The 5,955-nt window shown below is 47.6% G+C and overlaps 1 long non-coding RNA gene across 1 annotated transcript; it reads right to left on the bottom strand.

Annotated features, from left to right (window-relative positions):
* Window positions 1-258: 258 nt before the first annotated feature.
* LOC141220452 (uncharacterized) lies at window positions 259-5,203 on the bottom strand. Its single transcript, XR_012288675.1, has 3 exons — window positions 5,030-5,203; window positions 4,556-4,626; window positions 259-381 (listed from the first exon to the last, which is right to left on the bottom strand). It is a non-coding gene; the product is annotated as an uncharacterized lncRNA (long non-coding RNA).
* Window positions 5,204-5,955: the final 752 nt, after the last annotated feature.

Here is a 5,955-nt window from a genome sequence, read left to right as displayed (position 1 = left end):
ACAACTGTACCCAGAGGTCATCTGAGGACCTCGGGGTGCAATGCAAACTATTGGCACCCACGATTACAATCGCGATGAGCAGATAGTGTTAAAGAGGGAGTATTCTCCCTTTTAACCACTTAGATGCTGCTGTTGTGATTGACGGTGGTATCTGATGGGTTAATTGGCATGGTGTACATATCTGGCACACAGCCCAAAGTGACATGTGCTCATGACCAATCTGTACAGCTTTCAGGGGTTAATCACCCTTTCTATAAGTTTTACACTGAAATGAAACTTACATCTGCAGCCCACAAGTCTCTGCTTATTGACTGACGGCACAATGTGTGGATTCTCTTTGGTTCATGCATAGGATTTTGGCTTGAGGACGTTAAAAGGATCCTTAAAAAGACAAAATGAGTTGTAAATGTTATACCACTTACAGGTGCATCTCACTAAATTAGAATATCAAAATTTATTTATTTCAGTTCTTCAATACAAAAAGTGAAACTCATTATATAAAGTCATTACAGACAGAATGATCTATTTCAAGTGTTTATTTCTGTTAATGTTGATGATTATGGCTTACAGCCAAAGAAAACACAAAAGTCATTATCTCAGTAAATTAGAATACTTTATAACAGCATGAAAAATGTTTCCTCTTGACAATACCCCATAGATTCTCTATGGGGTTAAGGTCAGGCGAGTTTGCTGGCCAATCAAGCACAGGGATACTGTTGTTTGTAAACCAGGTATTGGCACCTGTCCACACTGCCAAAAGTACCAAGTCCTGCAGGAGAATGAAATTTCCATCTCCAAAAATCTTAGCAGAGGGAAGCGTGAAGTGCAATAAAATCTCCTGGCAGACGGTTGCGCTGACCTTGGTCTTGATAAAACACAGTGGACCTACACCAGCAGATGACATGGCTCCCCAAACCATCACTGATTGTGGAAACGTCACACTAGACCTCAAGCAGCTTGGATTGTGGCCTCTCCACTCTTCCTTCAGACTCCGGGACCTTGATTTCCAAATGAAATGCAAAATTTACTTTCATCTGAAAACACCACCTTGGACCACTGAGCAACAGTCCAGGTCTTTTTCTCCTTGGCCCAGGTAAGACGCTTCTGGCGCTGTCTATTGGTCATGAGTGGCTTGACACAAGGAATGCGACACTTGTAGCCCATGTCCTGGATAGGTTTGTGTGTGGTGGCTCTTGAAGCAATGACTCCAGCAGCAGTCCACTCCTTGTGAGCCTCCCCCAAATTTTTGAACGGCCTTTTCTTAACAATCCTTTCAAGGCTGCGGTTATCCCGATTGCTTGTGCACCTTTTTCTACACACTTTTTCGTTCCACTCAACTTTCCATTAATATGCTTGGATTCAGCACTCTGAACAGCCAGCTTCTTTAGCAATGACCTTTCGTGGCTTATCCTCCTTGTGGAGTGTGTCAGTGACTGCCTTCTGGATATCTGTCAAGTTAGCAGTCTTCCCCATGATTGTGGAGCCTACTGAAACAGACTAAGGGACCCTTGTAAACGCTTAGGAAGCCTTTGCAGGTGTTTATTGTTAATTATTCTACTTTACTGAGATAATGAGTTTTGTGTTTTCATTGGCTGTAAGCCATATTCAACATTAAAAGAAATAAACACTTGAAATAGATCACTAAGTTTGTAATGACTATATAATATCAGTTTCAGTTTTTGTATTGAAGAACTGAAATAAATTAAATTTTTGATGATATTCTAATTTTGTGAGATGCACCTGTATATGTAAAGAACACAAACGTTTATTTAAAGACACTGAACAAAATAATTTAGCAATGTCTTGTCATGAATCCAGATACACTGAGAGATTCCTGCAAAGGACTCATTATGGACTTTGACCTTAATCCACATTTGTATAAGAGGTCGGTCATTTGCTTTACTTCTCCTGGAAACAAAGGAATAACTGGAACAAGGCCTGAAACTCCTGATAGGCACTGCTGTACTTACACGGTTGATCCTCTGAAATCAGCACAATAGATCCCATGCACAGCTATACAGTACATTGCCTAATCTCAGACCTGCACTATTTACCTGTGTTGAAGCAAGAACACCATCTTATAATAAGGTCTGGAAAGAAGCTGTCGTAGGACAAACTTATTGTAATACTCCTGCCAGCAGTGATCAATGTAATGGAGGCCAAAGTATGTCAACAGCAGGAGAAACCCTTCCTCCCCACTATGATGTCTAAAGTGATGGGTACATGGTTAGCACCCCATTCTGCTTTATGACATCCATATGCACTGAGGACCTGTGGAGAGAGTGCATGAGAAAGAACGTAAAAAAAGTAATCTGGTGGCATTACCCCTTGAGTTGTTGCCACATGACAGATGTTTGGAGTCCTTCACAGTGAGAAGCAAGGTAGAACAACGTTATTAAACGATGCTGCCAAAGTATCATTAAATGGTTTGTCCAGGGCAATTTTATTTTTACTTTGGGCCTAAAAACTAACAGGCAGGTAGTTGCAAACAGAGACCACTACCTGCCTGCTTTACCCAACTACAGTCATACTGATTGACAGCTGGCTCTCCGCAGTTAGGCAGCAGGAAGCTGGCTGTCAACAGAGCAGAAGAGAAGAATCTGCTCTGTTGACAAGACGTCCATGGAAGCCGCTGAATCACCAGCAGGAGCAGTCTGTGACCGCTCTGTGCTGGCAGAGACAGACACCAGGCACAGACAGGCAGTTAGCAACTACCTGCCTGTTAGTTTTTAGTTCATAGTAAAATAAATAAATAATAAAAAAAATTCTTCTCATGCCTATTTGTGGATACTGCCATCATTCCTAGACTACATATCCCATCCTGTCTTATATGCTGGAAAAAGTATCCAGTTTCTCCTAGTTCCCCACTCTGTTATAGGGTCCTGGCTTCAAATCCCACCAAGGACAACATCTGCAAGGAGTTTGTATGTTCTCCCTGTGTTTGCGTGGGTTTCCTCCAATTTACTCCCAAACTCCAAAGACATACTGATAGAGAATTTAGATTATGAGCCCCAATGGGGACAGTGATGATAATGTCGGTAAAGTGCTTTGGAATTAAAGGCGCTATATAAGGGATTAAATAAAAAAGCGCCAAGAAATAGGACCTGGGAAGCATGACTACAGAACACAGAAGTGACCAGATGTGTGTTCCCTGTGGCTAGACTGTCTAGCAGGTCACTAATAATGCCCCATATACACCAGGGTGTGACTAGCAGCTACACCAATAAAGTATAGGGGATGCCACCAGGACCCAAACTTTACATCACAAGCACAAGACCTACAGATGCATCTGAAGACGGGGACCCCTCTTCAGCCAGTTTCACTTTGTCCCAGACTCATCAAGTGTCACCAGGTTTCTACTGTAAAACCGATTGGAATGTCGCTTTTTGCACAACTTTTCGTTGCTGAAAGCAAATAGTTTCTTGACACATGTGTGTCCCAGCCAGCTTAGACAACTTTGAGAAGTGGGCAAAGCCAATGTTTGTTCCTCTAAACACACAAGGATATTAAAATGGTTTGTTCAAGACTTGACAACCCCTTTCTTAAAGGCTGTATTACCCGGTATAAAACAAACTCCCCTTCCACACCAGCGTCGTTCCAACAGTGTCAGCAATAGATCTCCCGGTCCCATATGGAATAATCAGCAGCCACTAACAGGCTGCTTCGCTCACACTTCCTGGAGATGAACTTTGGACATCAGAGGAAAGTGTGAGAACAGTGGCCCATTAGCAGCAGACTGGCTGCAGCACTCACACGGTATACAAATATCATGGGAAACCAGGGAGACCCAGCACTCACATTGCTAGAATGGCACCCGCACAGGAGGGGAGTTTGTTTCCATTTTACACTGAGGGATATAGTAAGGAGGGTTTTTCCACTACTTGGCACAATACAAGAAAATTGTAAAAAAAACAAACAGTAAACACAAGGAGTAAGATATAAGTGTGTGAACATGGCTCAGCCTTGTCCTAGACGCACTCTAACGGACGGACGGGGGGGGGGGGAGCAGCATCCTAACGGACGGGGGGGGGGGGGAGCAGCACCCTAACGGACAGGGGGGGGGGGGGGAGCAGCACCCTAACGGACAGGGGGGGGGGGAGAGCAGCACCCTAACGGACGGGGGGGGGGGGGGGGGAGAGCAGCACCCTAACGGACGGGGGGGGGGGGGGGGGAGAGCAGCACCCTAACGGACGGGGGGGGGGAGCAGCACCCTAACGGACGGGGGGGGGGGGGGAGCAGCACCCTAACGGACGGGGGGGGGGGGGGAGCAGCACCCTAACGGACGGGGGGGGGGGGGGGAGCAGCACCCTAACGGACGGGGGGGGGGGGGGGAGCAGCACCCTAACGGACGGGGGGGGGGGGGGAGCAGCACCCTAACGGACGGGGGGGGGGGGGGGAGCAGCACTCTAACGGACGGGGGGGGGGAGCAGCACTCTAACGGACGGGGGGGGGGGGGGAGCAGCACTCTAACGGACGGGGGGGGGGGGGAGCAGCACTCTAACGCCCCCAGTTGTACATTTCAGTCTTAATTATCTTCGTTAATTATGTCATATACCTCTCCCTTCTTCAAAGCGTTCAGGACTTTCCTCTCCAGGCCCGTCGCCTGCTCCTCATCAGTGGGGATACCTTAAACAGAAGACACAAAAAGGACAGATCATAGCAAGAATACTACAAAAAAACAAACAAAGTGACCTGAAAGTGGCTGATAACAGAGGACAATTGCCAGCCGAGCTGTGTGACAATTCAGTCTGTACAGAGGGTACAGTAGTGGAAGTGTAACCTGTGCAGGGGCTTGGCAGACCCCGTGCACACGGTCACAGTCCTGGGTGTCACCTGCTGTCACTGGAGCAGTGAGTACCTGCTGATGGGCGGCGCACATTACTACACTGCTGCAAAGTCACGTACACTGTCCCGTCCTATGCCCTTCACAGGGGACACCGCACACTCCAGCCTCACACCTAGTAATACACAGCAGTCCTCACACCACACACAGGAGGCGGCCACTGTCCACCATGGCTGTCATACCCACCTCCAGCGCTCATGGCTCTGACGCATGGTCGGCTGCGGCACACGGTCCCTGCACTCCGGGGCACAGCGCGACGGACGAGCTGAGAAACCTCCAAGAAGCCATGACTGCTGCACCTCACAGCCGACAGCTGCCACTACAGCGTCCAGGGGGCGGGGCAGTGCGCATTTATACCCGGGACCATACCAAGCGAATAGCGGAGGGGTGCACCGTAACAAGGCAGCGAGCAGAGAGGCCGTGTCATCTCCGTATATGGCCGTAATGTGCTGTACCCGCGGGGTTATTGCTGGCGCTTAATTACCACATGTAAAGGGAGTCAATGACAGGTGGAAACGCCATTTGTTCTCTAGTAGCAGCCGCCCAATAAAAGTGACCTCATCAATGGGAAGAATTGTTTATAAAAAGCAGCAGCTTTGTGATTTACTTGTTTTTAAAAAATCCTTTTCATTCTCAAGGAGAGGAGGAATTTTAGTTTTGTTTACTGCTCGTTGCCTAGGTTACCGGCCACTGCTGTGCTAGGAGTGCAGAGCTTACAAGCTGTTTTCTATAGAGCTTGTACACACTGATTTGAGGCTGCCCGGATTTAGTACCCTGCACTCTCCGGGGCTGCAGCGGTAAAGATGCCTCATGTGTCAGCATCGGAGGGCGCACCATTTGGGTTCAGCGATGCGACATTGCCACATGTCTGACCTGTCAATCAAGCAGCACAGCATCGGCCACCCGGCAACCAGAAGTCGGGAGGATGGGGATCGGGGTGCTGAACATCAACGTGGAGACAACCTCTTTATTATCTACCTTGAGCGAAGTTCACACACAGTTTTCTACATGGATATTGTGTCAGATCCGCTCCAAAATCCACGTAAAAAACTGCTTCAGATACTCTGACTACTCCTCATATTCATTGCTGTGGAATATCCACACGGCTGTTC

The sequence above is a fragment of the Phyllobates terribilis genome, unplaced genomic scaffold, assembly GCF_046119375.1.
Source record: "Phyllobates terribilis strain yellow unplaced genomic scaffold, ASM4611937v1 Scaffold_297__1_contigs__length_2349677, whole genome shotgun sequence".
NCBI classification, from domain to species: Eukaryota; Metazoa; Chordata; class Amphibia; order Anura; family Dendrobatidae; genus Phyllobates; species Phyllobates terribilis.
This window is presented reverse-complemented; position numbering and strand designations above follow the sequence as displayed.